At 39.8% G+C, this 23,593-nt stretch overlaps 1 long non-coding RNA gene across 1 annotated transcript; it reads right to left on the bottom strand.

Moving 5' to 3' along the window:
- Positions 1 to 5,532: 5,532 nt before the first annotated feature.
- On the bottom strand, positions 5,533 to 21,675 carry LOC121853757. Its single transcript, XR_006086408.1, has 3 exons — positions 21,566 to 21,675; positions 7,797 to 7,900; positions 5,533 to 5,615 (listed from the first exon to the last, which is right to left on the bottom strand). It is a non-coding gene; the product is annotated as an uncharacterized LOC121853757 (long non-coding RNA).
- Positions 21,676 to 23,593: the final 1,918 nt, after the last annotated feature.

Here is a 23,593-nt window from a genome sequence, read left to right as displayed (position 1 = left end):
GAGATTAGTTAGTTCTTTGCGGAGCTCGGAAGGTGTTACCAAGCGATGTATTAGCCCCTGTCTCATAGACATTAGTATTATACAAATATAGGTTAATATATGTGTATTATATAATGAGTACCCCCTGTAAGATTACGTAGCTGTGAGGTGACATGATTAGAGCACGTGATGGGTAAATACCAATCACAAGGCATGTCCTCAGTATATCATAGGTCAGTTTACTTACGGGGTAAACCATACCGTGTCTATAATGTTGATAATAATAATAATAATAATAATAATAATAATAATAATAATAATAATAATAATAATAATTAACGGTTTATTGAAAGAGCATGGCATTCGGAAGGCTGAAAATATACAGTTACATAATTTGGGAATGGGTCACATGATTGACAAATAATATACAACTAACATAAGTGTAAGAAGTGATACAAATATATTATATCTAGGTGGGTAGAAGGTTAAATTATAGGGCAATTCAACATAGTGACAGTGCAAAAAAAGGTAAAATTGACTGGGAGTGAATACACTGGTTGATTACGAGTTATTGATAATTTTTACAATGGTTGGGACAGGGCTGCTCTTATAGCATCAGTACGTACTCATATGGGGTGGATGCGGTTGTGGTTTCGAACACCAATTCGCGGACGAGGGATCTCGGTTGGAAGTAAGAGCCGTTGTCAAGGATGGCGCAGAAGCTTCTCACCAAATTTGTAGATGAGGTCGTGGTGATGGTTAGAGAGAGCCGGTAGGGTCAGTGTGTTGAGCGCTTATTGAAATGTGGAGTAGGAAGAGGAGAGAATAATCTTGCATGCCCTCTTTTGCACTTTTTCTAGGTGTTTACGTTGTGTGGCATTTCGGGAAGAGCACCAGGCAGGGGAGGAATAGGTAAGCTTGGTAAGTATGAATGTTGAGTAAACACTCAGGAGCTCGGGCGCAGGAACTCCGAGGGACTTGAGTCGGCGGGGAAGGTGGAGAAGAAAACTGGAGGATATGACATCTTTACTGACCTGTGTTTTCCAATTTAGTTTTTTATCTATAGTGACGCCGAAGAACTTAGTAGAGTCTACAACCTGGAGTGTGTTGGGGCCGAAAGTAATGGAGGGAGGTGGGACAGCGTTGGAGGAGAGGTTGACGTGCATAACCATGGTCTTGGTACGGTTGATGGTGACCTGGTTGTTGGTATCCAAATTTTGGAGACTGTTCAATAAATCCTGGAGTGTGGTGTACTGGGGAGCCGAGTTATTGACACTGATCCCAATGGTGGAGTCGTCGACATATTTCCAGCGAGCAGAGGTTTCTTTTAGAGCATCATTGATAAGTATAAGGAAGCAGAGCGGTCCCATCTTGGTGCCTTGGGGGGCGCCATAGGTGAGTGACTGAAAAGTGGAGACAGCCCCACGGCAGCGTAAGGCTTGGCGTCGGTCATTAAGAAAGTCTGCAAGCCTTGTTATAAAATTTCTTCGAAACCCGAGGTCGATAGCTTTGTTGATGATTAAGTTGTGCTCTACGAGGTCAACTGCTTTGGTGAAGTCAATGAAGCCGACAGTCACAGACGTCTTTCCTTTTTTCCAGATGGCGGTATATGTAGTCGAGAAAGCTGACAAGACAGTGAGTGGTGGATTCTATGGCGCCTGCAATATCCTCATAAGCCCAGTCAAACAGGAAACTTTCACATATTAAACTGGGTATTGGGATGATGGCAATGGGTCGGAACTCATTTAAGGATTGTAGGCTTGTTGACTTGGGCATTGGTGACATATATGAGGTCTTTCAGTCAGCTGGGCATCTGTCTTGGCTGAGGGTTTAGCTAGTTCCGGGGAGAACTCCTTGTAGAGTTTCATTGGTAAGTCAATGGTTGTGGTGGAGCGCTTTAACTTCAATTTCTCCAGCCGCTTTGCTACTTCAAATTCTTCCACTAAGTCAGTAGGAAAGGGGGTTGTTAGGTAATCAGAGGGACTGATTGTGTCAAGCCGGGGGAGCGTTTAGCATATAGCTGCGAAATGGTTGTTTGATTGTTCAGCTGCGTCACCATTAGTGAGATGGCTAAGGAAGGGGAGGGGAGGGGCCTTTTAATTAGTCCACCGAGTTCTTTAAGCTTACCATACCACTGAATGATGTTGGTCTGCTTCAGGTGTTGCAACTTGGTTGGATATTGGGACTTCTTTGCAGTGCGTATTTCGCGGATGACTTGGTTGCAAAGGGACCTTTAGCGGCTGTGGTCATTGAGATAAAATACGCTGTTTCTCTATTACATAAGTCTTTTGATCCTAGGTGTGATCCAGGGCAAGTCAGTTGGGTGTGATCTGACGAACTTTTCAGGGAAAAAGTGGTGTTGGGCTTCCGTGGTGGTGGTGGTGTTGGTATAATTTATCCATTTGGTGTCCACGTCATCCACACTAAGTACTTCAGTCCAGGGATGGTGAACTATCCACTGCCCGAAGAGACGCACTGCAGAGTCGGTAATCGGCCTTTAGGTCTTGATGTAAGGTCTCTGCACTTGGCTGGTAGTGTGAATTGGAGACCAGAACACTGATAGGTGTCTGCTACACCCGATAGGAGGCATTGGCTGAGGTGGTTGGTATTGGTCTCCTAAGTCAGTTAAGATAAGGTCAAGGGTGTTTTGACCGTTTGTGGGGTTAGTTCACAATTTGTGATAGTAGCAGCTGGTCCTGGATATCAGTGGTGTCAATTTCGTTGTAATCCCCACATAGTACTTGCTTGGCACATGGGTACCTAACTCTGAGGTGGTGATGAGATGATTGAAAGTAGCACTCTAGGTCAGTGATGTGAGCAGTGTTGCGCGGGTGGGCACGTGGCACCACACATACCCATAATGTTTCCACATCATCTGGGATTAAAACATCCAGGCGTGACGGGCATAGTTCACCTTAAGAGAAGAGGGCAACGCCTCTCCGCGTCCATGTGAACGAAGGTGATGAAAGAGTTGATATCCCTCAATGTGACACGTTTCAGGAACAATTTGCGAAGCTTCGCATATGGCAACGATGTTGTCAGTGGCTGATCGGACTGTTGTTGCCAGTTCGTAAAATTTGTTAGCTAAGGAAGTGACGTTGGAAAGCAGTAAGGAGAGGAGACCGTATCATATTCGGGGAACTTCGGTGCATAGATATGGTCTGTCATGAATAGGTTTCTCTAGTTTTATAGTGGAGGTTGTGGTCCTAATGGGCTTTTGTTTATGACATTCTTGTCTAAGCCTGCGAGCATGGAATATGTCCAGTGATTTTAGTCGTGCGATAACCCTGCTATCAGGATAACCATTGCCATGTTTTAGATTATACAGGGCACGTACGGAGTACAAGATTTTTTTTTTTTTTTTTACGGGGAATAGCCCATCCGGGCACAGGTCATCGACCCACAACGAAGCCTAGGGGGCGGAAAAAGTATGAGAAAAAATAGATTAAAAATAGAAAACAAAAAGATTAACGTACACCACGAAGATGCCGGAAACCAGCTTTTTGAAGCGAGTCAGATTGTATGAGTATGGAAACACAGGAGAAGGCAGAGCATTCCACAGTTTAGCTGTTTGAAGAAAGAAGGATGTACTATAACGGGTTACTCTCGAATGACCAAGATCCACAGTGAAATGGTGGGCACCACGGCCTTACCGGCGGTACACACATGCCAAATTCACCGAACATTGCCCGTTAAAATACCTGTAAAAGAGAGAGAGAGTGAAGCAACATTGCCCGTTAAAATACATGTAAAAGAGAGAGAGAGAGTGAAGCATCATTGCGGCGAAGAGAAAGGGAAGAAATATTATCAACTAAAGGAGGACAGTTAATAAGACGAAATGCCTTTGATTCTACCCTATCTAACAGTTGGACAGAAGAGCCACCCCAGATATGAGAGCAGTATTCCAAGTTAGGACGAATGAATCCCTTATATACTTGAAGCAACTTCTCAGCAGTGAAGTACCTACGGTATCTGTACAGCATTCCCAGCTTTCGGGAGGCAGCCTGAGCAATGTTGAGGATGTGTGGCTTCCATAACATATTTGAGGAAATGGTAAGGTATAGCATATCTATTTTAGAATTTGGCAGAATGATTGAATCCTGAAATGTGATTGGTGAGAGATCATCTAATTTAGAAAGTGTAATTGGTAAATACTGTGTTCTATTACTATTGAATTTAACCAAGTTTCTACCTCCCCATTCGGAGATGCTGTACAGATCCGTATTGATAGATGTAATGATATCAGCTCTAGAATCAGATCTAGTTTGAGAATTAGGAGGAAGGGGAAAATGTGAAGAATAGTGAAGAGCAGAATCATCAGCGTAAGAATGGATAGAATTAGTCGTAGTGTGAAGTAAATCATTGATAAAAAGAAGGAAGAGAATAGGTGAAAGAACAGAACCCTGTGGGAAACCACTATGGTAGAGAAAGAGCGAGATCGATCCCTCGACAACAACTGCCATGGATCGGTTCTCAAGGAAATTAGAAATTAGAGAACAAAGTGGGGGAGCGAAACCATAAAAGGTAAGTTTAGAAAGCAAAGACTTGTGTCAAACCCTGCCAAATGCATTTGATATGTCGAGCGCCACGACGAAAGTTTCCCCATAATCCCTAAGAGAGGATGACTAAATATGGGAGCAGATTACCAGTAGATCTCGCCTGGCGAAAGCCATGCTGGTGATCCGACAAAAGAGAATGGCGTTCAAGGTGATGGAGAAAAGGAGAGTTCAAGATAGTTTCGAAAATCTTAGAGAGGATGAAGTTAGGGCAATGGGGCGAGAGTTAGAGGAATTGAAAGAGTCACCCTTCTTCGGGATGGGCTAAACCAAGGCATGCTTCCAAGAAGAAGGAAAAGTTTGGGCTTTAAGGCAAAGGCCAAAGAGGCGAGCAATCATAGGAACACGAGGGCGTATTCCGTCCGGTCCATGCGCCTTACTAACATCCAACCTGGATAACACACCAGCAACCCTACGAGTGGAGATTATAGGAAAGTGCATAGGTTCAGTAGGAAGAGCAGGAGCAGGAGGGATAGAGTTGGAATCGTCTAAGGTGGAGTTAGAGGAGAATAAGGTGCTAATATCTGTTGTTGTGGACGGACAAAAGTGTTTTTCCGCTGTGGCCATAAACTCAATATGGCACTTTGAGGGCACGCTGATACTGGTAGACATCTGTCCTTTTCTCCGGCAATTAAGGGGTTGCCGACATAGTACCCACGGTATATGTAAACTGGCACTTTGAAGGTGTCAGACAAAGTGCCCACGGTCTGGTAATACAGTGCTGTGAATTATGCTTGTTTTTGTGCTTTTCCTTGGAATACACTATCGGATCACTGTTTGGTAACCAATCAATGCACTGATCACTTGAATGTTTTACTGATAAATCCCGGTGTATTGAGGTTGATAGGGAGGTGGGATATAGCAGGAGGGGGGGGGGGGCAGGGAAAACAGACTTGGCCTGGCTGCCAATCAGAAGCGCCTACATAACACGTCTTGTCTCGCTAAGAGCTGGCTGATGTGTGTGGGTGTGTATGTGCAGCATCACCCACCTCTTGTTGTAAAAGACCCATCATGCCCGTCCACGAACCATTAGGCAGTGGTATACCCCACAGATTGGCGGGGGCTGGTAGTAGTTGGTACCTGATGAAGGAACAAACAACACTGAAAACAGGTAGTTTTTATATATCAACATGAGTGATTCTTTCCTTTTTCTGGTGACTCCAAGTAGGTCAACATGGTCATTCTATGTAGGTCAAACAAGGTCATGTTCACTCTACAGGAATCAGACAGGGTATGTCATATTCTCTAGGTATTGTCACTCTTGTAGGCCAAACATGGTCATAATCAGTCCAGGTAGGTCAATAAAGTCATTGTCACTAGATAGGATAACATGGTCATTTGAGAGCATAGGCAGGTCAACAAAGACTTGGTTATTCTATGAAGGTCGAATAGGGTCGTGGCCACTTTTGAAGGTCAAACATGGTCCTGGTCACTCTAAGGTGAATAAGGTCATAGACATTTTAGGTAGGTAAATTATTTCCTTAAAAATTATTCTATCAAATTTCATGTTCATCTGATTTGTGATTATATACAGACCAACGGGCTTCGAAACTCAAAGATTCATAGCCCCACAGACTCATCGACCCACAGAGTCACAGACTCACAGACATTCAAATTCATAGATTCCCATAAGGCAGTGCTCATATTCTCGTTGGATAGTGTTATTGTCTTACGTTAAGATTCGGAATTATAAGCTAAAGGAATGTTTGTTTACTGTGCGTGAAGGTGTTGCTTATTATCTGTGATATTGTTTTTTTACTTTTCCCACTAACGGTCTCTTAATCCATTCTATGTCAAATACATAGGATATTTCTTCACACAATCACAAACAGAAAGCAACACAGTCATATATATATATATATATATATATATATATATATATATATATATATATATATATATATATGTGTGTGTGTGTGTCATGTAAATCCACAATGAAAACGTGGATAAGATAAATCTTGCCTCTGAAGATGTCTTGAATAAAGACGAAAGCTAAGGTGCTCCGTGTTTCCATTTTCCCGTGTGATTTTATCAAGATATATATGTGTGTGTGTGTGTGTGTGTGTGTGTGTGTGTGTGCAAACAAACACACATATATGGGATCAGCGTCAACAATTCTGCTCCCAACTATACCGCCCTTCAGGATTTATTGAACAGTCTCCAAAACTGGGCCACCAACAACCATGTCACCATCAACCATACCAAGGCCATGGTTATGCACATCAACCTCCCCTCCTACATTGTCCCACCTCCTTCCATTACTCTAGGTCCGAACACACTCCAGGTTGTAGATTCCACGAAGCTCCTCGGCGTCACCATAGACAACAAACTAAATTGGAAACCACACGTCAGTGAAGTTGTCAAATCCTCCAGTTTCCGTCTCCACCTCCTCCGCCGACTCAAGTCCCTCGGAGTTCCTGCACCCGAGCTCCTCATTGTTTACACAACATTCATACTTCCCAAGCTCACCTTTGCCTCCCCCACCTGGTCTTCCTCCCTAAATGCCACACAACGTAAACACCTAGAAAAAGTGCAAAAGAGGGCATGCAAGATTATTCTCTCCCCTTCCTACTCCACATATCAAGAAGCGCTCAACACACTGACCCTTTCGACTCTCACTGACCATCACCACGACCTCATCTGCAAATTTGGTAAGAAGCTTCTACACCATCCTCGACACCGGCTCCTACTACCACCTGAGATCCCTAGTCCGAGAATTGCTGTTCGACACCACAACCGCATCCAGCCCATACGTGCAAGAACTGATCGCTATAAGAACAGCCCAGTCCCAACCATTGTAAAAATTATCAATAACTTGTAATAAACAGTGTATTCACTCCCAGTAAACACTACTCCTTGCACTGTCACTATGTTGAAATGAACTGTAGTTTGAGCTTTTCCCCATCTAGTTATTATATGTCTTATTTGTGTCACTTATGTTACTTGTATATTATTTGTAATTCGAAACCCATTCCCCAAATATGTAACTGTATATTTTCAGCCTTTTGGCTGCCAAGCTCTTTCAATAAACCGTTAATTATTATTATTATTATTATTATTAAAACAAACATCCACACATTAACAAAATAAAAAATACCTTTCCAGAGGCGCCTATATACACAATTTATTACGTTCACACAATTATGTTTCCAAAAAAGAGCCAAAAAAGTCAAACAGCCACGATCATAGCTAAAAACTCTTCAACGAACACGATTATAAAAATGTACCAAATAAGAAATAAACCACAACAAGGATACTTACTCAAAATCAAGCAACTTTGCAAATATTTCAAGCAAGTTGCCCATAGGTCCTGCTACCTCGATTTCTCCATTTTCCTTCATATTGATCTTGGTATAGGGGACCCACTGAGAAGAGAAGGACATTGTACAATGTGAGAGCAACACAAAATAAAAATATATCCCCTTTACCCATAAGGACTGGAACGAAAGATTCTCTGGTCTTACAGGTATTGTATGTGATGTAGGTGAATAGCTTTACAGGGTAGTTCTGAAACAGTGATGAAAATGATGTGAAGGGGATAGGGGTTAGGGTAATAATGACGAAAATTATAAAATATAGCAATAATTATAGTAATAATAATAATAATAATAATAACAATAATAATAATAATAATAATAATAATAATAATAATAATAATAATAATAATAATAATAATAATTAATAATAATAATAATAATAATAATAATAATAATAATAATAATAATAATAATAATAATAATAATAATAATAATATAAATAATAATAATAATTAATGATAATAATAATAATAATAATTATTATTAATAATCATTAATAATAATAATAATTATAATAATAATAATAATAATAATAATAATAATAATAATAATAATAATAATAATAATAATAATATTAATAATATTAATAATAATATTAATAATAATAATATTTAATGATAATAATAATAATAATAATAATAATAATAATAATAATAATAATAATAATAATAATAATAATTAATGATAATAATAATAATAATTATTATTAATAATCATTAATAATAATAATAATAATAATAATAATAATAATAATAATAATAATAATAATAATAATAATAATAATATAATAATAATTAATAATAACATTAATGATAATAATAATAATAAATAAATAATTATTATTAATAATCATTAATAATAATAATAATAATAATAATAATAATAATAATAATAATAATAATAATAATAATAATAATAATAATTATGATAATAATAATTATTATTATTATTATCATTAATAATAATAATAATAATAATAATAATAATAATAATAATAATAATAATAATAATAATAATAATAATAATAATAATAATAATAATAATAGATAATAATAATAATAATAATAATAATTATTATTAATAATCATTAATAATAATAATAATAATAATAACAATAATAATAATAATAATAATAATAATAATAATAATAATAATAATAATAATTATGATAATAATAATTATTATTATTATTATTATTATTATTAATCATTAATAATAATAATAATAATAATAATAATAATAATAATAATAATAATAATAATAATAATAATAATAATAATAATAATAATAATAATAATAGTAATAATAATAATAACAATAATAATAATAATAATAATAATAATAATAATAATAATAATAATAATAATAATAATAATAATAATAAATATAATTATTATTATTATTATTATTATTATTATTATTATTATTATTATTATTATTATTATTATTAATAATCATTAATAATAATAATAATACACCTAAAATCAAAACAGCAGCAGGTAAATTTTTTTTAACAAAACCCCCAAGATTACAAAATGCTCTTCTTTTGCTTGTTCTATTGTGTTTGGTTTTTGTAATATTATTTGTTGATCTATAGTTAATCACATACAAACCCAATCGGGAGGTTATATACTTTTAATTATCAATCAACGATTAATCTGCTGCCACCTTCGCTAACTCACCAACTATGTTAGTGAGTATGGGGAAATAACTATTTTTTTTCTTTATTTTCACTGTGTATAAAGTCACTTGGTGTTATTTTTATTCACAAGGTCAATCCACTCAAAAAATTATAAGGGTTAATACGCCAGAGTCCACAAGTCTCACAACTGATATTAAAGAGCTCAGGGTCAGTGATGGCACGACTTCTCTGTATGAAGTCTGATCGCACACTCTTACTAAATATATGGTTAAATATCTGAAGGCACTGACCCCCCCCCCCTTTATACCATTGCTGACCCAGTATTACAGTCACTAGAAGCTTGGCTGGCCATCTCACCCAGGGCTGGTCATAGCCATGGGACCCTTGGCCAAACTAGCTCCAAGGACTGGACTTATCAGTGCCAGTGATGAAAATCTGTACGCTGCACTTTGTTACAGTTGAAACCAACTTTATGCTAGCCACCTCCATTATAACAACATACCAGTCGACGCCTCTTTTGGTCAACAAGTTATTTGTTATATATTCATTATTCCCACAGTTGCTCATATAATTTATTTTTCACATCTACCATTTCGACTGATGTTAACTCACAAAATCCTAAAATAAACGTATCACAACAAGAATATAAGAACATAAGAATGGAGGAAACTACAGCGGGCCTATTGGCCCATATCCAGGGATCCGGATATAAGCCCCCTAGAACAAAAGCACCTGGATAAAAGCCCCTGGAGAAAACCATTCAATTGAAGTGCAAAGTAGGACAAAAGCCCCTCAGTTAAAGTGCAAAATAGGTTAGGTTAGGTTAGGTTAGATTAGATTAGGTTAGGCTAGGTTAGGTATTGCAGTCTTATGATATAATAAATGTAGTATTTTAAATGTCAGAGAATTGTTCATAAACTGTACCTAATAAAGGTAATAGTGGAAGAGATAGTAAACAGCATTTTACAGAAAACATGAAATTACACCATGACCCTTCAACATAGTTGCTTGAATTGGTACCAGATATCAAAATAAGTATTTTGTGTTTAATATGACCAGGGCCCCGGGGGCAGAACCCCTGGCTAGGAAGTTAGGTAGGTTTCTTTGGTTGATTGGCTCAGGATCTATTAGGCTCTAGCAAATGTTGCATCTCTTAAAATACTTACTATAAAAATGAAATTTCTTCGGAAAAATTAACGAAATTGAACAACGCCTTCTGGTATTAGCCATCTCCACCAGGATTACCGTAAGAAAGAACAAAAATAATAATTACAATATTTATTAGTATTATTTGTCCTACGGGGCTTTTTGTCTAAAGGGGCTTTTGTCCTAGGGGCTTTTGTCCTAGGGACTTTTGTCCTAGGGTAATTTTATCAGTGGGATTTTGTCCTAGGGGGCCTTTTGGTTCTAGGGGCTTTTGTCCAAGTGGCTTTTGCTCTAGGGGCTTTTGCCCAGAGGTTTTATCCTAGGGGTCTCATCCTAGGGGCTTCTGTTCTACACTCGTCCAACCTAGATTTGAAGCTCCCCAGCGTGTTCGAGTTAAAAATTATGTTCGGTAAGTTGGTCCACTCATCCACTAGTCTATTTCCAAACCGATGTTTACTTATCTCGCGCCTAAATCTTTTTTTTTTCAACCATTGTTACAAGTTCGCTCTTTGTTAAATAATTAAATTTAAGTACCTTTGTTATATAGCCGTTGTTTAACCCAGACCTACATCCATACACTTCCATCATATCACTCCTCACTTCACATCTTTCGCGGGAGTGCAAATTCAGATACCTTAATCTGTCTCTATACTCAAGGTTCTTAATAACCGAAATTTGTCTTGTTATCCCCCTCTGAATGCTTTCTAGGGATTCAATATCCATTATGTAGTACAGTGACCAAATCTGAACGGCATTATCCAAGTGAGGTCTCGCAAGAGCAAGAAATAAGCTTTGGGCTAACTTTGTTTGAACCTAATTATTTTGTTAGCCTGGTTTCGAGACTATACGCCTATATCTACGCCGTTTATGTATATAATAAATAGTAATGGCCGAAATACTGAGCCTTGGGGTGCTCCACTAGTGACTATCCCTAATCGGATTTCGTGTCATTAATGCTGACTCTCTGTTTCCTGTCCTGTAACCACGCCCTAATCCAATATAGAATATCTTTTCTAATTCCATACTTTACATATTGTCTTTCGTGGAAATCCTATCGAAGGCTTTGCTAAAGTCGAAGTAAACCACATCATAATTGAGTCCGTCATCTACTGATTCAAAAACAGTTGAAAATAATGATAATAATAGATTTGTCAGACATGAATACCTACTTGTAAGAACATAAAAACATAAGAATGGAGAAAACTGCAGGGGACCTTTTGGCCCATACTGGGCAGTCCCGTTTCCACCCAACCCCTATCGCTCATATATCCACCCAACCTATGTTTGAAGCTATCCAGCGTATTCGAGTTAATGATGATGTTTGGTAACTTGCTCCACTGATTCAGTACTCTATTTCCAAACCAATGGTTACCTGTTTCACACCTAAATCTAAATTGGTCTAATTGCAAACCATTGCAACGAGTTCGCTCCTGGTTGGATAGTTTGAGTACCTTTGTTATATCACATTTGTTTCGCCTTGACTTCTATTTATACCCCTCGATCATATCGTCCTTCACTCTAATGCTTGGAATTAGTCTTGTCATTCACCTCTGAATTCTACCTAAGGATTCAATATACATTCTGTAGTACAATGACCAGAACTGAACTGCGTAATCCAAGTGAGGGCTCACAAGCACAAGATATAGTTTTAGGATAACTACGCTAAACTTGTAACTAATACTCTTTTGTATGAACCCAAGTACTTTGTTAATCTTGTTTCGAGCAAATGCACATTGTTGACTTGGTTTAAGATTCCTACTTATCATTGCTCCAAAATCTTTCTCACAGTCAGATTTCTCTATAACAACGTTGTTCATCTGATATCTGGTTTCTCTATTTACATACCCTAGACTAAGTACTTTACTTTTGTCCACATTAAACTTCATCAACCATTTTTCAGATTTAATTACACGCCCTATTTTAGTGTAATCAACAAATTTACTTACGCTGCTATCTACGCCTACATCTATGTCGTTTATGTATATAATAAATAGTAATCGTCCAAGTACTGAGCCTTGGGGTACTCCACTAGTGATGTTACACCAATAGGATGCTTACTCGCTGTTTCATGCCATTTTAGAATGTCTCCTCCAATTCCACGAGCCTCCAATTTTTGTATTAGTCTTTCGTGGGGGACTCTGTCGAAGGCTTTGCTAAAGTCGAGATATAACACATCATAATCTTACCCGTCGCCCACTCATTCGAAAACAGTTGAAAAGAATTTTAATAGATTAGTCAGACATGAACGCCCACTTGTGAAGCCAAGTTGGGGATCATTGATCAACTTGTGCTTCTCGAGGTGATTTCGTGTAGTTTGAATTTATTGCTTCCAGCAATTTGCTTACAATTGATGTTAAGCTGATTGGAAGGTAGTTTGGGGATAGTGATCTATCTCCCTTTTTGAGAATCGGTACCAGGATTCTAGGTACTACACAAGGTTTTAATAACATGTTAAACAAGTTTCCTAGGGACACACTAAATTCTTCCTCATATTCTTTTAATACTCTGGCAAATATCCCATCAGGACCTGACGATTTATTAAGTTTTAGTTTATCGATTTGCTTACTACAATTGTGACTAGTCACTATTATCGACCTTAATCTATTTTCTTATGTATCTGTCGGCGCCTTGGGTATCATGTTGAAATTTTCAGTTATGAAAACTGAAGAGGAATGTATGTTCTGAATATTACTGGTCCAATTGGTCTAATCCTGTCTCTTGTTTTAATTTGGCACATTTGGTAGAATCGCTTAGGGTTTTACTTCGCTTCTCTTGCTATTTACTTCATTATCTGTCTTTGCCTCTCTTATCTCGGTCTTATCCATACTGGCCAATACTTTATAGCAGTCTCGGAGGTTAACTTAACCACGATTGGTACTCCTATCTCTAGCCTTTCTGTGTCCAATAATATTATTTAATAATTATTTATCCAATGGGGTCGTTGATACTTTTTCTGAGTTTTCTGTCATTGCGGTGGAAGTGGTGGTGAATTAGTGTGAATCACATGTTATTGACCTGAACTGATGTTATGTAAGATCGCCCTTTATATATAAGCCTCTCAGCCCCTGTAAATACAGTTGCCTCTGAAGATGTCTGGAATAAAAAGGAAAGCTAACATGCTCCAGTTTTTCCTTTTTCCTATTTGATTTTATCGAGATTTATCTTGTCCACGTTTTCATTGTGGATCTACATGAAATATATATATATATATATATATATATATATATATATATATATATATATATATATATATATATATATATATATATATATATATATATATATATATATATATATATATATATATATATATGTATATATCTTGATAAAATCACACAGGAAAAAGGAAAACAATGGAGTACCTTAGCTTTCGTTTTTATTCAAGAAATCTTCAGAGGCAAATAAATAAAGACGAATGCTAAGGTGCTCCATTGTTTTCCCTTTTCCTGTGTGATTTTATCAAGATTTATCTTATGAACGTTTCAATTGTGGATCTACATGATGTATATATATATATATATATATATATATATATATATATATATATATATATATATATATATATATATATATATATATTATACATATAATGGCAAGAACATGCTGTCATGAAATTTAAAATAAAATCAAGCTTTATTTTTGTAATTGTATGATATGGACACAAAGTAGTACCTTCAGCTGTGTATTATTATATTACTCTTATATTACTCCATTAATTATGTATAGTAAAATATTACAGAACATGTATTAATTCTATGTAATATTCCCATTTATTGTGCACCATATTATGTATATAAATTATCATATTTACATTGTATGTATTCAGCTTGTGAATGCTGGCATCTGTACATCCCAGCGCGCAGTAATACATAGATAGATAGAGAGTGAAGACAGAGTCCTTGTGGTGTGGACGCGAGCTCCTGGGTCCTTCTGTATATATATATATATATCTCCCGTACGAGAATAGAACCTACTTTTAAGATAACAAGTGTTTGTGTATACCCTCAGTAGTATAGAACATTTTGTGGGTATTCAAGACAAACGTCAGATGGCGCAGTGATTATTTCTCAGTGAGATGCAGTGGACCAAGCCTTCCCGCCCGGACTCTGTTAATGGCGTCTTGTCTTCAGCTTCATCCACAGCAAGACCACTACAAGCCTCTAGACTTACAGTGTTGTGAAGTGCTATGCTGTGTACAGTGCTGTGCTGTGAAGTGAAGTGTTTTGTGAAGTGCTATGTTGTGTATTTTAATCATAATTGTCTGTGCAAGTTGCGGTCAGATGACTAAGGGAGCGGCCCGACAGTACGTGCTCTCCCGTCTCTGGTCTGAGGGTAACTAACCGACCAGCGCTCGACGCTACCCAGTTGCTCCTACGTCTGGCAGCGCGCCAAGTCTCTCCCGGCAACCCGCAACACACACACACACACACGCATTCACATTATATTAAATTCTTGTGACTTAATGTAGACTTCTGTAATTCTGTGCATAGATTACGAGGGGCTGACCCGGTCTTTTGCACAGATAGAGTACAGAAGCAGTCGGCATGTCTCACAGGGATCATAATGATACCCTGGACGATCGGGTTACGAGTTTTAGTGTGGGAGACCACTCCCCACCCACGCTCACGCCCCACGCTCCCCACAGTGACAACGCCGAGTCACCCACAGAATCTCCTAGCTCGTCGCGAGCCAGCTCTCCTGCGATGCATGCGTCCACAGATCTCCTTCAACTGATAAAGTGGATGGAAACTTCTCGACGCCAGGACGATATTGCAAGGAGAGAAGAGGAAGAAATTCGGTACAGGAAGTCTGAAAAACGGCGCCATGAAGAGGAACAACGACGCAGAGAACTCGAAGACATACGTAGAAGTGAGGATGACCTGAGAAGAAAGGAGGATCAAGCCAGATTTGAAGTCTTGATTTCTCTGTTAGCCCCCCCACAACGATCTACCGTACAAGATTCGTCAGCTACTACTGACGTTGATGCGACTAGAGGTACTGGTACCTCATTTCCCAGAGTCGGATCAACAACACCTCAAAAGGCTGCAGTACAGACGCCTCCCTCTCTGATGTCTGACACTTCTTATCAGATATTTCGGGAATGGCGTCGACGTTGGCAAGACTACGCAACAATGGTTGACTTGTCAAGTTTATCACAGCCGAAACAAATGATACAGCTTCGTATGTGCTTGTCCTTAGAGACACAACGTACTCTCGAGCACACACTTCAAGTGCCTCCTACGACAACTCTGACGGTAGAGGCCGTGCTCGACAAGTTGCAGGAACACGTCAAGGGACAGCGCAACGAAGCACTCAGAAGAAGAGAACTCCTCCAATGTAAGCAGCTTGATGGAGAATCTTTTGACGCATTTTTTGTAAGGCTCAAAAGGTATTCAGAGGAAGTTGATGTTTGTCCCGGACATTCTCAAGTCTGTGAAGAGACACAACTTAAGACAATCATTTTAACAGGTGTCCGAGATGAAGAGCTAGTTCAGCATCTCATTTCCCTCGACCCCACTTCCTCCCTTCAAGATGTTGTTACAAAATGTCGAGCGTACGAGGCCGCCAGGTGTGCGACTTCAGCTTTACGCTCACAACCTGACCAGGTGAGGGCGATGTCTTCCTACAGAAAGGGTAAGAAGCAGCAAGGTAACCCCACCCCTCACCCTCCAGCTACACCTTCAGCAGCAGCTTTGTGTAACAGCTGTGCGAGACAGCATAATGCCTCCCAGTGCCCAGCTGCTCAAAGCGTGTGCAGAAGTTGCGACCGCCAGGGTCACTGGGCTTACACAGTCAAGTGCCCTGCTAGCAAAGTTCAGTGCAGACTTTGTGGTCGTGTGGGCCATTATGACAAATGTTGTCGTAAGAAGACACATAAAGGACACCACCTAGCATCCAAGAAATCATCCTCAGGTAGTGCTGGCATGCCCCCTCCTTCTGACAAGCATCAAGACGCTGTGTCCAGTCGTTCCTGCCGTCGTGTACATTGTTCCACAGACACGACGCCCCAGCACATCAAAGTCGTCATTTCTCACGGTAACTTGTCATCCAGTCTTCAGATGTTACCTGACACCGGTGCTGACGTCTCAGTAATTGGTCCACAACACTTAGCAAGTTTGGGAATACCCGGGAGCAACCTACAGCCCCCTCCTCAGACAACGAAACTGACAGCTGATGGTTCCAAGATGGCTCCAGCTTTGGGATCTTTCTGGGCTACCCTTACCTTTGGTAAGCAGTCTTGCTCGGCCCGGATTGATGTTCATGATGGTATCCCGACTCCGCTTTTATCATATGGCCATTGTCAAGAGTTGGCCATTATTTCCAAGGAATTCCCTAAACCTATTTTAAAGATCACCCATGTCAACAGGTTGAAGGAATTCCCTATCTCTACTAACACGTCCCCTTCTGACGCAAGAGCTTACCTTCTCAAGGAGTTTGCTGACGTGTTGGTTAATAAGAAATCTTTAGGATCCACACCACTCAAGCCGATGGTGGGTCCACCTATGAAGATTCATCTTAAGGATGGTGCTACACCTTTTGCCATCCACACCCCTCGTTTGATTCCTCACGCCTACAAGGAGCAAGTTAGACAAGAGCTTGACTCCATGGTTGCTCAGGGAATCATCAAGCAGGCCGGAGACGAACCTTCACCTTGGTGCCACCCTCTCGTCCCCGTCGCCAAACCTCGTGGTGGAGTACGGATCACCACCGATCTGTCAAAACTTAACCAGCAAGTTTCCCGTCCAGCCCACCCTTCACCCACACCCTTCTCAGCTGTTCGAAGTGTGGACCCGAAGGCGAAGTTTTTTACAACTATGGACGCCTTATGTGGTTATTGGCAGATCGAGTTGGCCAAAGAAGACCAGCATTTGACCACATTCATCACACCATATGGAAGATACCAGTATTGCAGAGGCCCCATGGGATTTGCCGCTACGGGTGATGCATTCTGTCAACGTGGTGACGCAGCCCTTCAAGGAGTCACGAATTGTGTCAAGGTGGTTGATGATATCTTACTCCATGACGATGACTACTGTGCCCACCTCTCCCGGATATACGAAGTTCTCACCAGATGTCGAAAGTACGGGATTACCCTCAACGCTGACAAGTTTGTAGTCGCCGCTCCATCAGTGAACTTCTGTGGGTACACTCTCTCAGCATCAGGCATCGCAGCTGACCCGGAGAAAGTGAGTGGAATCAGGGATTTTCCAACTCCTGCCAACCTGACAGACCTCCGTTCTTTTTTGGGTCTGGTCAATCAGCTGGCTGAATTTACACCTGACATCTCCGCCGCAGCCCAGCCGTTACGCCCCCTGCTGAGCCCCAGGAGGACATTCCTGTGGACCCCAGATCATCAAGAGGCTTTCCAGCGAGTCAAGCAGGCCCTCGTAAGTCCACCTGTCCTCGCCTGTTACGACCCAGCCCTACCCACCGTCCTCCAGACTGACGCCTCCAGACTCTACGGCGTTGGTTACGCCCTTCTGCAGGACCATGGCGGTGGACAACTCCGCTTAATTCAGTATGGATCCCGGTTCCTGACCGACGCTGAGACCAGATATGCCACGATTGAGCTGGAGATGTTGGCTGTTGTCTGGGCGATGGCGAAGTGCCGCTTCTACCTGATAGGAATTCAGCACTTCACCCTCTTCACGGATCATCGCCCTCTTATACCTATAATCAATCACTACTCTTTGGATGCAGTAGAGAATCCTCGCTTTCAACGTCTGAAAGAGAAGCTCTCGCCTTATCTCTTCACGGCTGTGTGGCGTGCGGGTAAGCTGTTGTGCATCCCGGATGCCCTGTCCCGCGCCCCTGTCAGTCGCCCCACCCCAGAGGACGAGATGTTGTGTTCTACAGCTGCTGCATCCCTCAAGTCAGTAGTTTCATTGAAGGCCGTCTTCACATCAGAAGAGTCTACAGCACCGGATGCAGACAAGACCCTTGAAGATCTCCGCACCGCAGCCCGGGCCGACCTTTCCTACTTCCGGCTCGTCGACTGTGTGTCTCAGGGATTTCCATCTAACCGATACGACCTTCATGAATCGCTACTCCCGTACTGGAAAATACGCGAGGACCTCTATTGTGACGGAGACCTTGTCTTGTATGGTCCACGAGTAGTTATTCCTGCTGCCCTACGCCACCGTACCTTGACCCGCCTTCACGACAGCCATCGAGGAGTGGAGGCCACCAAGCGACGGGCGAAGCAGACTGTATTTTGGCCCGGAATCGACGCGGACATTGCAAGTACCGTCCGTGCCTGTGAACCATGCCAGATTCTGCAACCTAGCCAGCAACAGGAACCTTTAATGTGCGACGACTACCCTTCAAGACCCTTCGAGTCTGTGTCGGCCGATTTCTTTGCAGTAGCAGGGAAGTCCTTCCTCGTCAATGCCGACCGATTGTCTGGATGGCCTGTTGTCGTCCCCTGTGGTAGTGATACAACGGCTACTGCTACCATCCGGAACTTCAGGCATTACTTCAGAGAAGTTGGTGTTCCCCTCCGCCTCAGGACTGATGGAGGACCCCAGTTCACCAGCCTCGAGTTCCGGGACTTCATGGACCGTTGAGGAGTCCGACATGTCGTAACCTCGCCCCACTACCCCCAGGCGAATGGACACGCTGAAGCCGCAGTCAAGACTGTGAAACACCTGATCCTTAAGGTGTCACCCTCAGGAAATATCGACTGCGAGGACTTCGATCGAGGTTTGTTGGAGTTACGCAACACTCCCAACTTCACCAGACGCTCCCCAGCCCAGGTTCTATACGGACATCATCTCAGGTCTTGTGTTCCTGCCCACCCGAAGTCTTTTTCTCAAGAGTGGCAGGCCAAGACTGAGGAATGTGACCGCCGTGCAGCAGAACGAGCCGCAGATGTCGCTGCTCGGTACGACTGTCATGCCCGCCCCCTTCCCAGGTTGAGTATCGGCCAGCAGATCAGGATTCAAGATCCGGTATCTCACCGCTGGGACAAGGTTGGGGTTGTCATGGGTATTGGCCCGTCCAGGGACTACCAAGTGCGTCTTCCTAGTGGTAGAGTATGGTGGAGGAACCGTCGTTTCCTCCGACCTGTGGAGCTGCCTAGTGTTGACCCTTCCCCAGTTGAGTCCCCTAATGTTGATGTCTCTAAAGTAAATCCATCCCCACCTTGTGTTTCTGCCCCAGTATTCCGCAGGTCCGAGCGACTCAGAAACAAAAGGTCCGCTCAAGATGAAGCTATGAGCGTATAGGAGGGAGGGAGGTGTATGATATGGACACAAAGTAGTACCTTCAGCTGTGTATTATTATATTACTCTTATATTACTCCATTAATTATGTATAGTAAAGTATTACAGAACATGTATTAATTCTATGTAATTTTCCCATTTATTGTGCACCATATTATGTATATAAATTATCATATTTACATTGTATGTATTCAGCTTGTGAATGCTGGCATCTGTACATCCCAGCGCGCAGTAATACATAGATAGATAGAGAGTGAAGACAGAGTCCTTGTGGTGTGGACGCGAGCTCCTGGGTCCTTCTGTATATATATATATCTCCCGTACGAGAATAGAATCTACTTTTAAGATAACAAGTGTTTGTGTATACCCTCAGTAGTATAGAACATTTTGTGGGTATTCAAGACAAACGTCAGAGTAATTACAAAATTAAAATTGCAACACAAAATATGAAGAAAAAAATTAATGAGATGTTAGAACCGCTCTAGAAGTTATGAAAATACTGAAAATGAGATTCGGAAATACACAAGAAAAAAAATAAAATTTAAGAATTTGCGATATTATTGCATGTATATACACGAAAAAGAAAACATTGTTTTAAGCTGATTTGTAACACAAACAAGACAAATGCCAAAAGACAGTTTGGATGTAATGAAAAATATCATGGTGACATAATTAATAACTAAAAAGCTAATTTAACCAGCTATAACTTCTCATAAGCATTTGCAAAGTAAAAGAAGCAGCCTACTTTCAAAATAAATCTTCCTTACTTTCATTCCTGCAAATTCTTCTATCCGTTCTTAATAGCACAAACATGCTGCCAGTTCCTTTTTGATGGAGAGGCAGATAGCATAGCCAGTCCACTCATCCATTTAGAAACTGAAAGACTTGAAGTGTATTTTTTATTTCTATGTGAATGTATTCTTCGAGTACTCAAAGCTCTGAAAACAAATCGGCTTCCTAAATATCTTGAAATTTTCCAACAGAGTTGTGCTCAGCTAGGTACTGCACAGCTGCTATAATAGGTGTTAGAACCTATTGCCAATGTTCCTTTTTTTTATTCAAATTTTGTAACATGAGTGTATCTATTGTTTTCATTGAACTCAACCTTCTTTTCACCTCCATCCATTTGGTTAAGTTGAATAAGTGTTCACTGATGACTCATGAAATTTTATTCTTTCACGAAAATGATTCCAATCAGCACAGGCTTCTTTTATTAGTTCATGTGCTGCTTTTGAACTGTATAATTACTAACTAGGAGAGCGTGAGGCCACTAGGAGCACGAAGCCCGGGACACCCCCCCCCCCCAGGGATCTGCTTGCCTCTCACTTGATTCTCATATTTTTGTTATTGCTGTTAGCTACTTCGCTCCCTACATCGATATTAATAATGAAGTGGGTTCGGTTATATGTTGACTTAGGAAACAGTCTTGAACTGTTTCAAGGAAATCCTCTGATTCTGGGGTACCCTTAAGGTTAGTCGAATCGATTTAAATAAAGTTAAAGTAACCTGTTACACAGACTTTGCTATGTCTGGATGCCCTACGTTTTTCATCCCAAATAAGTTGCCCACCAACCCTATCAAGATTAGGAGGTCTATATACTGTATTACTTCCATGATTAATTATTCCTTACCATCGGTAAATTCTATCCATAAATCATTCACAGGACATAAAGGTGACAGATACAAGAAAGTCGTACGTACATCTGCAGCAGTTATTTTCACCAAGGGCTTCTCCGTCGTCATGATGTTGTTGGCTCAGCTCCAAGTGTCTGTGATACCGACCAACTTGGCTCTGACTACTGCAAGATGGCGGTGCTGGTGGGTGTGTAGAGGAGGGGTTTAGAGGGAATTGTGAATACACAGTACACCGAACTAACGGGACAAATTCATTACGATAGGGCAGAGTCAAAATATTCTTAAGTGTAGTAACTTGTCTGGTCCCTCAAGCTTCTAAATATTAATGTTGTTTTCAAGTATGACTCAACCATTACCAATATGTTAATAAGAAATAGCCCAAGTTTGAATGTAAATGGAAGTGTTTATTGTATTCCATGTAGCAAATGTAATTGTAATTATGTAGGACAGACAGGAAAAACACTGCAGCTCAGAATCAAACAACATAAGTATAATATCAGAACTGCATCTGAAAGCAGTGCCTTGTTCGTTCATGTTAGGAATAATAATCACCCCATTGCTTGGGAAAAAAGCTTAGAAGTATTCAAATCATCTTGTGTCACAGAAAGACTTCTGGTTGAAGCTAGTTTGATTAAGGAATTAAAATCAATAAACCTTAGTGATGGTCAGTTCAAAACTGATAATATGTTACATAAATTTATTTGTCAGTGGCCCAAGGTTAAAAATGCTTTGAAAACCTTTGATCTAGATGTATGATAGTTATTTTGTGGGTCCCTTATTTCTGACCTGACCTGGCTAGTCACGTCACCACCCTTCTCTTAAGCTCCTCTACGTGTGTGTTGGTGTGGGGATTAGTGGATGACATCATTATGACCTGACCTCATGTTTTTAAGGTCACCCTGTATATTTAAGCCTCTCTCTGTCCATGTAATCCAGTTGCCTCTGAAGATGTCTTGAATAAAGACGAAAGCTAAGGTACTCCGTTGTTTCCATTTTCCCGTGTGATTTTATCAAGATTTATCTTATCCACGTTTTCATTGTGGATTTACATGAAATATATATATATATATATATATATATATATATATATATATATATATATATATATATATATATATATATATATATATATATATATATATTAGATTAAAATTCTTTACATTACACAAGTTGACTAGTCATTACACGAAATGGCTAATTACTCACTTTGACTGTAACATAAATACTACATTTTCTGCCAACGGATCAAATTCTTAAAGATACTTTCCTTTTCTCAGCAGTATTAAAGTTCAAAGAAATTTTGACAGACTTTCGGTATTACTATTATACCATTGTCTAAATTCCGTGTCAACATCTCCTTAGTTTGTGAAACCCTAAAAAAGGTTTACTTAATGTCTACCGGAAAAGTGTATGAACTTCCTGATAATTCTTCCCTAAAATTATCACTCTCATTAACTTCTGACAGAGCTGTTGTCCTCACAGCCTCTTCTTCCTCTTACCTTGACTGATCTATCCAGCTCCGAGATGACGAGTGATGAGAAGCTCGTCATCCCCTCCACCTTTTATACCGGTAGATCGTTAGATATCTCTCCTGACGAGGTTTTAACAATGTAACAGTGCGATGATGCCTGTCACTTATGCAAACTTTCTCTCGGTCCATCTGTCACATTTCCATAAATATTTGTATATTGGTGAAAACTAGAGTAGTGATCATCTTCTCATCATGAGATTCGCTATTTGTAAATTTTGCATGTGCAAACCCCGTGTTGTCAGATTTTCCATGTGAGATTGATTGATTGAATATTTACATTGTTTTGTTTTTTTATATATTGCGTCCGGACTATTTCTTTCAAGGGTTAAAGTTAATTAGTACAAGACTTAATTTATGCTGTAACCGGTACGTTTCTTTGGTTATTTAGTTTTTTATTCAAGTAATGATGTAATAAAATTCTGTGTGTGTGTGTGTGTGTGTGTGTACTTGTGAGTTTGTGTGTATCTAACCGCACTTATATTTTTTACTGCATTCAAATATTTGTATGTACATAAATATAAATTACATACAAAAAAAAATAAAATAAAATAACTGACGTTAGC

Source organism: Homarus americanus, unplaced genomic scaffold (genome assembly GCF_018991925.1).
Source record: "Homarus americanus isolate GMGI-L3 unplaced genomic scaffold, GMGI_Hamer_2.0 scaffold18703, whole genome shotgun sequence".
Lineage (NCBI taxonomy): Eukaryota > Metazoa > Arthropoda > Malacostraca > Decapoda > Nephropidae > Homarus > Homarus americanus.
The sequence above is the reverse complement of the archived record's forward strand: the minus strand, read 5'-3'. Positions and strand labels throughout refer to the sequence as shown.